This window comes from Siphateles boraxobius, unplaced genomic scaffold (genome assembly GCF_051911475.1).
Source record: "Siphateles boraxobius isolate OS27281-9 unplaced genomic scaffold, OSU_SipBor_1 30, whole genome shotgun sequence".
Classification (NCBI taxonomy): Eukaryota; Metazoa; Chordata; class Actinopteri; order Cypriniformes; family Leuciscidae; genus Siphateles; species Siphateles boraxobius.
Window position 1 is genome coordinate 15,517,501 of NW_027508920.1, and position 11,768 is coordinate 15,529,268.

Genomic DNA, 11,768 nt, shown 5'->3' on the forward strand with positions numbered 1-11,768 from the left:
ATAATGCATTTAGTGAAAAATAGAAATATTGATCCAAGTAAAAACGCAGCTTCTTCAAAACAGCATTCTTCAGAGAGGTAATGCATTTCCATTTGATTCTTATTTCCCATGCTTTTAATAACAGGGTCTGTGTCATTATGGCACACATCACATCTTCAATGTTTTCCACTGCAATGTGTTTCACTTTTAACTGAATATGGAAGACACAACAGAAACCCTGACATAAAGTTTTTGAAGACTCCACATGATCGGGTCATGTGAGCAAGTATGTGTCTGCTGTGTTAAGTCTCCTGAATGAAGGTCTGACCCAGTTGGAGAGTGTCTGAGGCGTTGCTAAGTAACTACTCAAACGGGTCATGCACAGGAGCTGTGATGAACACCGCATGCGGCCACACCGGGGTGTTTTTAACACCATGACACAATACTCCATGTTTGTCCGCTTTCTTTTCAGTTTATTCTCTAAAATGCAAGCATTTGACCCTGATATACAGGTGTGAATGAGGCATGCACCGTTTCACTGTAAACTGTACTTAAACTCTCACATTTATGTATTTTCTTGGTTTTTACTAGGCCTGTCACGATTATTGAATATTAGTTTATTTCTTGGAATTCCAAATCAATGATTGTAGCACGAGTGAAAATCAACAAGACTCTTCTTTTTCAGTTTAGCCCATATGTATGCGTGACGATGCACAGATATTTTTTGTTCTTTGAGTTATTACTTTTACTAAATGTGCATTAACCTTTTGTAATGAAAACATAAAGTGCATTAACAATGACCAAAACTTTAGAAAGTAAATTTGTATTTACAATATTTAATACATAATACAATTTGTTGTTTATTTCCTAGTCTAAAATAAAGTCACTATGGTGCCTAGATAGCATGTGATCTAACATGTGATAATGTCCTCCTTAACCTCCATGTTAACAAAAATGACAAGCACTGGCAAATAAATGTTAACTGTATTGGCTGAAGGGAGTGTCGTGAAATTATACTAAAATGAATATAATATATATATATTTTTTTGGTTGAACATTATTATTGCATTTTAAATGCAATGTTCTAATTGTCATTTATAAATGTCAATGTCCCATTAAGTGTTAAATTCACATTTTGCCAAATAATATAAAATAAAATAAACACTGTTGTTTATGTACATAAAGATAGTCAAAAGTCTTTCTACATAAGAAAAGAAGGTTTGGCTTTAATAAGACTGCATCATATTATGTTATATATTTATTATTATATCATATTACATTAGTAACACTTTGCACATTATCATCTGTTGACATTAGTTATTGCATTAATTAACATTAACTAACAATGAGCAATACATGTGTAACTGTAACAATTCTTTGTCAAAATCTTTGTCAATGTTAGTTCATGTTATTTAACTAATGTAACCTTATTGTAAAGTTTTAAATGATATCGTATTATATTATATTATTTGGGTCTATTTTTATTTTATTTTTTTATTATTATACTATATATTCCAAGTAAATAAATAGATAAATAATGTATTAGGCTTACACTGTGACATCAGTGTAAGTGACATTAACAAAACCGAATTAAATGATTAAATGCCTCTTTTTTTTCATTTAAACAACTTATGGAACAGTTTTGTCTAAAAACAACATCAACAAACTAGCAACAAAGCACTGACAGGTCTCACTGCTGCAACTTCCCTTGCCAAAATGGTGCAATACTTTCATTGTTTTCAACTGAAAATATTGAAAACAACATTATTTTAATTGCAAATCTGTTTTCTTTTCTTTTTTCTTTCTCTTTTGCAACTATTACAAATATTTACTCACATTTTCTGAGCCTTGCTAATATTTGATTTGACAAAACACAAATAAAAGCACATCAGTGCCGTTGAATTCCATTAATTGCGCACTGCTGCAATGCTTAGAAGATGAAACAGACAATGAATGGAGACAGAAACGGATATTAATATCTTCTAATGCAAGTTGTGTTATGAGTATGCAAACATAACATATCTAATATAATAACCACCAGACTCTGAAACTGCATGCAGACGCTATTTCTCTTCTCAGATCTCCAGCCCCTGATGTGGATTCTGCGGGTACTAAAATCAAAGTACCCAATGAATGCAAGACGCCTTTTACGTTCCTCCTGTGTGCGCAAAGGAGAATCTAATCAACTTGCTACCCACAAAACAGCAGGGTGCTCCAATTTCATATTTACTCGCAAAGCTAAAACAACCTCATTAAAGTGTTACACACTAATTTAACTGCGAGACAAAAGAAAAAATGAATGTGCAAGGGAGACACATCTTTATGGATCTAATATTTTCCAGGGAAATCGGATGACTGCTGGAGGCCATCGTGATCGAAAACATGTAATTTAGTATCAGAAACTGTTTTGTGTTTTGGAAAAATATGAGCATTAACCGCAGTTAATGTAAATGGTATGTGAGTCAATATGCAAGAGACTTGGTTGATATCTGCTGCTCAAAATGTTAACCACTGGTGAGATGGTAAGCTCTGTCACAAATCACACGTTTATACTTGAAGTTCTCATGCAAATTATTAACTGCATCATGTAAAAAGACAAAATTGAGTAGGCATACTGTAGATTTGTCTCAAGGTTATGCATGGGCTGTTATGCAATTTCGGAACTGTATTCTTGAGAATCAAAGGGAATTTCTTTTTACACTGTAAAGCGTAACATTGAACAGTTCTAACCACAATAATTATGCACTAGAGTACTTGATCTGACCCTTTAAGTGAGCTAGATGGTTCAATCATTCAGAATCATATTCGAATATATCCAGTTAAATTAGAGGTTATTTTAGGTTACCAGACAAAACGTTTTACAGTGTACTGATTGACCAAACTGCTAGTTAAAGAAAGGTGTTTTTTTTTGTTTGTTTTTTTCACCGGCTAACAAGCATGTGAACAAAGATTTTTTAAAAAGTCCAACGAAGTATACATCAAAAAAGTAAAGAAAATATCACACAAGTTCAACAACAGCAAAACGAACGGAATAGTCTTCATTTTGAAAGCAAGACACGAGAGCAAATACTGCATGAAAGTGTTTCAGCAAGAAGAGGAGAGCTTACATCAAAGTAAAGTTCAGTTTAAAACTTTCCAAAGCTTGCTCATGGGACATTTCCGTGACATATTTTCAGTCCGAGGAATAACTTTGAAAAGAGGAAAGACATTGCAGGGCCGAAAGCAAAGAGTGGAAATGTTCAGAATTGCACTATTGTTTCTGTGATAACCAACATTCTTCCTGAGGCGCAATAATCTAACAAACAAAGTTTTGCAAATAAACTCACTCTGCATCCAAAATGAATAGTCTTGACAGACAGTGGCATTGTTAAAACCCGACAACTGTTCAAACCAATCACAGCTTATCTATTTCCCCAAGAGTGAACAAATCACTGAGGTCCAGATCATCATTCATCTGAATTATCAACACATTGAAAGCAGAGCAATGCAACAGAATTGTTGCGAAGAAAGAAACTCAGTTGAAAAGTTTTTTTTTTCAAAACAACCTTGCATGCAAACAGATTTGTGAACTTAGGGTTCCCCACACCTTTTGACCAATTATGTCCATCGCTTTTTACCTGGTAATATCATACAGAAAGCTAGCATAACTAGAAATATATATATTCTCTGTAAAAAAAAAAAAAAAATGTACGTCTTGAAACATGTAATTAATTTCAATGACTTCTCAGGGTCTGGAAATCACAATTTTATATAATAAATATGTATAAAATTGGTAACTCTTTACAATAAGATTAATTTGTTGACATTAGTTAACTACCTTAGTTAACATGAACTAAGAATGGACAATACTTCTTCAGCCTTTATTAAATATAATTATTAATCTTAATTAATATTAATTTCAACATTTACTAATACATTATTCAAATCAAAGGTTGTATTTCTTAACATTAGTTAATGCACTGGGAACTAACATGAACAAACAATGAACAGCTGTATTTTTGTATTAACTAATATTAACAGAGATTAATACGCACTGTAACAAATGTATTGTTCATTGTTACATTAGTTCATGTTGGTTAATACATTAACTAATGTTAACTAATGAACCTTATTGTAAAGTGTTACCATTTTCTTTTTCAGGTTTTCTATTACTGTTGAAACCTAGGTGAATATCTAAACATCTGGCTGAACATCTAGGCATGTACACAATGTAGGCATTCCACCATTTCTGATCGTTTAAATGCCAACTGCACATTTGTTCCAAATACACCGATGCAGTATGATATAAACCAGCTCTTGCGGTGGTAATCTGTGCATCGTTACCGTGCAACTTGCTTCAGGTGGGACACACGAAACTCTCGGCGCAGCTGTAATTGCAATGATAAGCAGCATGTTCAGCAGAAATCAGACTGACTTACTCTGGATGTTGCAAGAAGAGAAACAGCTCACACCTCCTTCCTCTTCTCCCGTCTGTAAAGTGATGTTGCTCACGGAGTGTCAAATAGTGACAGGTTTTCTTAAACAAAGCCAAACATGGACAGAAAAAGAACCCCACACGCTTCAATCCCGCAAGCTTGCTGTATCTCTACAGGACGCGCCGTTGCGCGCGGTAGCGCATCCTTCAAATGTGTGCGAGGCGCGCGATCTTTTCCACCTCTCCGGCTGTGGTCCAAAACCTCACCTACGATTCCTCCTCAGACGCCTCTCTCTCTCCCTCCCTTACGACTGAAGCGATGTGAAACAGAGAGAGGGGATGCGCAGTGGCTGGCGGAGTGTCTCTCTTCTCGCACGGCGCGTGCTGGAGTCTCGAGCTGTGAGTGAGTGTTTGAAGCATCTTGCGCGTCTCAGCCTCGTCCTGGAAAAAAAAAAACTGCGCGAAAAAGCTAGCACGCATAACCTGAATCAAAACAGACCGTTTAGTTTTAGTTTAGTGCTTTATAATACATTTATAAAGAACGTTTTCCGAATAAAAAATGTGAAGCGCAGTTATAGGATTTCTAGTCACATTAACTCAGTCATAAATCGTATTAAATGCTCAACAGTACTGTGACATTGAAACTAAACAGTTGAAACCTAAATCGCGTGTACTGTATAAATCCCCCTGGAGAAAAAAATGACAACATCTTAAACCAGATAAAATCAGCTTAAACCGTGGTTAACTTAATGATGGTCTTCTGGCCAAGCACCCAAAACCACCAGCCAAAGCCAGCTAAGATAGCAAAGCAGTATATTTTAAACAGGATATATATATATATATATATATATATATATATATCGTTTTTGTATATAATGTCGCAAGTTCTTCATTTTTATTTCCATTCATGCATAATTATAAACACTTTGATAAAGGCCATGCAATACATTTCCTTATAATAAATCGTATGGAATACTAAATCAAGTACACTTACTGGAAAGAAAAGTGGCTAAATACTGTATAGCCTGAGTATAAATAGCCTACATGTTATTATTGGACACTGTGTATTTGAATATTCCATACTTGATATCAATTTCCATTAGAAATAGTATTGAATAGTATACCTAAATACAAAGTTGATTGTATACAAATGTTTAATACTTTTTTCCAGTTATATATAGATATATACCAGTTCAGAATGATTTAAACTTTTTTTAAACTTCATTTGAAATATGACATTAAATACTATTCACTTACTACCTGCATGAACAGTTGATTGTGTAAATATTTCGCCTAAGTATTCTTCAATTTACAGTCAGAGTTTTACAGAGTTTTTATACAAAATGTATCTCATTCCTTGTGGCTCAAAAATCACAAAGCAAATCTACTATCAACAAGACGTTTTGCAAATCTTTGCTGATATAGATGTCCTAATTCCTATTTAAAACTTGAATGCCTCCTCGTATGAAACTCAATATTTTACACAAATGAGGCCTGAATAGTAAGATGTTGATGTTATGCTGGTTTTATTTACTATCAGTGTTGTGAAAGTATGTCAGTCTTTAAAAATAAAAGAAACTTACTTGACACCTTCTCTATCCGGCTAAAATAATAGAAAAAAAAAATAGTGTCATCTTACTGACAACCCTGACTGTTGTTTCAAGACCTCTCATTTTGCATTAAATCAGCATGTTATGTTTATTCATCTCTGTCAAGTCTATCTTTTTTCTCTTGTCAGGCACAGTCTACCCCTCCGCAATGACACTGAATAAGTCACAGACGCGGGCCTTGAGGGTTTTATCTGTGCATCAGGATGTTTTTCCCTCCGCTCGAGAAACGCAATCATGCTCTAATTAAAACACCATTAATAGAGCAACAAAAATGTAAACACGCACTCTGAGATCCAGCTCTCCGGAGTAACCTTCACTCCTCGTGTTTAGCAGTAACACCGCCGCATTAATCCACCTAAATCAAATTGCACAATCAGACACTTTCATCTTTTTAAGAGAGGGACTGGTATGATCTTCATGCCAAATTAAACCCAACTCAGACAGACGCAGAGCGAAAGAGTGGCGCTGTTTGCCACCGGCTCCCTGTTGACAGCGTCAGTGTAGATTTTCTGTAAGACGGGATCATAAAGCTTTGAGCACAATCCTCTAACATATCCCAGAATTATTAAACAAGCATCAGCAAAGGCTGACGTTTACACAGACCCCTCATTAAGAAAGGCCACATCACCAATAAAAATGTCACGTCTTGCAACTACAGATCCGAAAGCTTAAAAGCAGATCCATAATCTCATTTCCATAATCTCATTTCTGTTGTAGTTTGTAGGCTTATTCATTTATTAAGTACATTGATCTCTGTTGTCAAAACGTCTCGTCTTTGAAATCAGTTTGAAATATTGAATATGATTGTATGTTCTCAAAAGCACCAGTCTAAAACTCTGGGTATCAGATTAAGTCAAACGTCTGTTGTTTCTGTGGCAAACATTTGACTGCATGCATTATTGCTTTTGTAGGATGCTACACATCACTGGCTGTTTATCATGACTTGTTCTGTATGAGAAGGATGTGCAAAATGCTCAGCTCTTCTGAGCGGCAGGATCAATGTTTGGCCTCTGGGGGAGCTGTTATCCTTTTATTGATACAAGTGATTCTGAGGTTGGGCTGCACGTTTCAGCTCCCTGCAACTCACACGACTAATTTGAATATATTGGATACTTGTGTACAGTGTTTTATAACACTAATGAACAAACTGATGCATTGAAAGGGAACAAACTCCAAAATACTAATGTTTCAAGGGACAGAGCTGTTTGTTCATCACTCTTTTGAGGTGATGCATATTTAGAGGCCTCAAGCTGAAGAAGAAAATGCTTGCTTAAAAATAACATCTGTCATCCTCGTAGGCTCGGTCTGAGAAGTTGGAGTCTCTGTTTCCATCATTAATTAAACAGAAGCCTCTGCTCTGCTCTCGGCCCTGTGTGCATTAGCTCCATTTCACAGTGGCTGCATTTGTTCACACTTCTTCACCAAAGTTCATTCCTCTAAATAACAGTTCCAGCTTACTCTCTCTTTGAAGATGCACCCTTTCGTTTGACAGGTTTCTTTCTACTCTCTCTGCGTTCAAACAGTGTAAAATGTGCTCTCTTTTTTTCTCCCCCAAAGGTTTCTATGGCTCACCAGTAGACAGTCATTTCAAATCCTCCCTTTGTTTTACCTGACATTAGAAATTCATGAATTTAAGTTAAAAAGAGAATGTTTTTTGTGCTTATTTGCTGCTTTGTGAATCTTCTTAATATGATAACTGAGCTCAGATCATTCAATTTTGTAATTAGAGGTTTCACGGAATTTTTATGTGTTTATATTTTGTTAGCATTTTTCCTCAAAATTAACAACATGAGGTGATTTATATATATATATATATATATATATATATATATACACATTTGGAGGGGGTATTAGTGTCGATCCACCGTGACCAAAGGAAAGAAAAGTAATTTTTAAAATATGTTAGTCTAGTGTTTTTATTCAGTATATAAGAGACCCAGGTTCAAAACACGATCTATTACACAATATTTATTTATTTATTTATTTTGTAACAGACATGGACTTGAAAGCCAATGATCACCATGCGATTTCATTGCAATAAAAAGAGAAGAGAGAGCTTTGACATTTTGATAATATCTCCTTTTGTGTTGAAAAAGTCAAATTAGTAGAGCAACACAAGAGTTAGAATTAGGATAGCAATTACAATTTCACTGGACTGATCAAACTGGAATATAATATATTCCAGGAATGGGCAACGTCAGTCCTGTAGTGCCGCTGTCCTGCAGAATTTAGCTCCAACCCTGATAAAAAAAAATAAAAAAACTGCCTTTCATATCCCACAATCCTTTAAAATCCCCACTTACACTTTCACAATTAAAGTGGCAGGGGCACAAGACACTGAAATTGAATTTTCTTTTGTCTTTTGAAAGTTGCATGATAAATCCACTTTAAAGGTGCAGTGTGTGATTTTTAGCGGCATCTAGTGGTGAGGTTACGAATTGCAGCCAACAAAAGTTACGGTGGCCGACAGGAAAATATGTCATCGTCTGAGACAGCAGAGAGTATCCAGTTCAACAATGAGGTTTCTCATTAATTAATAATCATTAGGTTTCCTTAATTTTTCAAGGATAAATTAAGAAATTATGTTTACTTAATTATTCAGTAATACTAGATTTTATTGCGAATATTATTTTTACTTATTCATCATTGTGTCAGTGTTTTATTCACTGAACTAAGCTTGCTTCCTTGCACGAAGAGCAACATAGTAACGAAACGCGTTTTTCCATTTAGGGCTACTGCAGAAACATGTCGGCGCATTTCAATGTAAGGGGATCCGTGGTGTATGTAGACAGAAACTGCTCATTCTAAGGTAATACAAATATAACGGTTCATTAAGTAAGGTCTTTATACACCACTGAAAACTTCTTTTCAAGGTAGTGAGGAAACACGCTCTGTAGCGCTGTTTGTTCGCTGTCGGCTACGGTAGAAAAATGACGACACAATATGTCTAATGTCTCATTCTAAGGTAATAAAAACATAACGGTTCATTATGCAAGGTCTTTTTACACCAATGAAACATAGTTATGGTTCTTATATTGCATTTCTGTCAATAGATCCTCAGAAATATTACACATTGCACCTTTAAATGTTTTTGCAAGTTTAATATTATCGTAACATTAGAAGTTCTTTCATTAAATCATCTAGTTTCGGAATGATGAAATGTTAGTAAACTCGAGTAAATTTTAGGGTGTGTTCACACTTTGCATGCCCCAAATAAGCGGACAGAGACGCCTGAAAAGGTCCACTTCCAAACGAACTCTGGTACAGTCAACTGTAATATGAATGCAACAGGGACCTGTAAAGTGTATATTCTGCTATGTTAAGTTTTTGTTACATTTTCACTCTGTTCCCGTTTGCCTGATTTCCTAGTTAGTTTACCTGTTTGTTATTTAGTATCCTAGTTCCACGCACCTGTTCAGTTTATCTTTGGCTACGTTCACACTGGGAGCCTTAGTGCTCAATTCCAATGTATTGCTCAGATCCGAGCCCTCATGTTTTGCTAATATATAGAGCTGTCACTGTAATACTTGTGAGCTCTTGATACATCACTGTCCTTGTAAGGATCCATTGAAGACAAGTTGTAGATAGAACACAAGTACAGTTTAATTATAAACAAACAAGATCAAACAAAAACATGGCGTGGCATGAAACTCAAGATTTAAACGTGAACTTAAACATGAACATTAACATAAACTTCCAAACAGTGGTTACAGGTAACAGAACTTGACCAGGGGCCCGTTTCAATAAGGAGGTTCAACCAAAACTAAGTTAAAACTTGAACTCTGAGTTTTCGGTTTCAGAACAGCTGAAATGAGTAAGTTCAATCAACTCTAATTTGATGACAATCTCTTAAGTAAAGCCATTATCAATGGAGCGCAGATATTATGAGTCACCATGGTAACAGCGCCAGACAAAAAGAGGTCTGCATATTTCTCACCAGCAGTACGCAAACATTTTTTTTAAGCAACAGGGCAGCAGCGGCGATCGAGAGAGTTAGTTTGGGAGAAAATAGTTGCTCGAATCAATGCATAAGTTTACATTTTATTTACTGTTATATAGTGTTGGGTGTAATTACCAAGTAATCTAAATACTGTAATTTAATTAAAGGGATTACTCTTAATTATTCTGTAATATAAAGTAAAATACGATGTCCTTGCATTAAATACTGCATAGACTAGAACAATTCTGTATAAAGCAATAGTGGATTCAACATAACATTTTTAAAATGTATATTTTTAAATGTAACCATCTCTCTCTACACTTTGGTCAATTCAAGAATAATTCATGCAATTGTATATAGTTAATTTGAAAGCATTAAAAGTGTAGTTCATTGTCTCTTTTTGTATTGTTCAAGTGGTTGTGGTTGATATGGGATTTATAAAGTAATTAGTTATAAGTAGACCAATCATTTCTAGAGATAGTAATTATTACATTAATCTAATTACACTGTTGAAGATGTCATTTGTAGTTAGTAATTAATAACTATTTTAGAGTAACTTACCCAACTGTTATAATATCAGAGGTGAAACTGGAAGAACAGTATGTTATTCAACCTAATTTTAATGTTCATGTAGGTGCAATCCTGCAGGCATTAAAAGAACATGGCAGCAGCTGAAAATGAAATATAAAAACATAATTCAATCAGGTAAGGCTTGAGCATATCATGGATGTAGGCTACCTGACTTTACAAACATTTGACATATTAAATAACTAAATAGCATCCAGTGTCTATCAGTGCAGCAGCATTTTTGACATAGCTCTAATTAACACAATTAAATGTTCATTCTCATTTGACTTCTACTCAGCCAACAGAAAAGAAGGAAGAGGCTCGCAAAGATGGAGATGCAGAGGAGATGGAGATGGCCCTGAGCCTGAATGCTGGAAGGCCCATGGCTGAGGGAATTCCTGGAGGGACTTCATCAGAGCCAGTCACTCCCGAAGATTCAAGTGCCTTCATAAAATGTAAGAGGTCTACATATGTGTTATTTTTTATATAGGCTGTTTTTGATATTTCCATATATTTTACTTTGGGTTGGGTTTTGTGTTGCTCCCAACAGATTCTGATGGTAATATCCGTCTTTTGGAGCCTCCTGTCCCAACAGAACCCCAGACAGTTGTAAGTAGCCTACTCAATACACCAGAAATTATGACAAATAGTATTATAAAGTGTGCTCAACCAAATGCTCATCTTCACAGGACGATGGGGATGAAGAAACAGTTTCTGACGCCACAGAGAGGCCTACAGAGGAAATATTAATATTATGTGTTTACAGATCAAACAATCTACACATTCACATTTCTTCACATTATTTATGTGGAGTAGCCTATAGAATCTAAGTTTATATCTAAGTATAAACGGATATTCTTATCTCTCCCCCGTCCCCCAGAGTGTGGAAGAACAGCAGGAGGAAGGTCCATCAACTTCTGGTGCACAGATGAACATAGTTCAGTGAATGCCACAGTTTAATTCTGTAGAATTTGTTTAGAACTACATGATGTAAATGTAATCTACTGTATTTTCAGTTGCCAGTTAAGAAGTTATAAAGACTTCATCTTATTAAAAAAATTGGGGGAAAAAACAGCAATGAATAAATGTACCGAAAGAATGAATGAGGTGTTTAAACACCGCTTCCTCTTTAAAAAAGGGGAGGAGACCGAAATAAACTCTGGGTTTACTGAAGAAAACCTGCTCCCGACCAGGTTAGGTTCACAGAGTCAGGCTGCGTTCCAAACCGCATACTTCCCTACTATATAGTATTGGAAAA

The 11,768-nt window shown here is 35.3% G+C and overlaps 1 protein-coding gene across 3 annotated transcripts in view; it reads right to left on the minus strand.

The window, feature by feature from the left end:
* cntn5 (contactin 5) overlaps positions 1-4,841 on the minus strand; it is a 442,606-nt gene extending 437,765 nt beyond the window's left edge. For all 3 annotated transcript variants that reach the window (XM_077248331.1, XM_077248330.1, XM_077248329.1), the window contains exon 1: positions 4,398-4,841. The gene's annotated coding sequence lies outside the window, so the exon portion shown is untranslated. The remainder of the gene's footprint in view (positions 1-4,397) is intronic.
* Between the last annotated feature and the right edge of the window lie 6,927 nt (positions 4,842-11,768).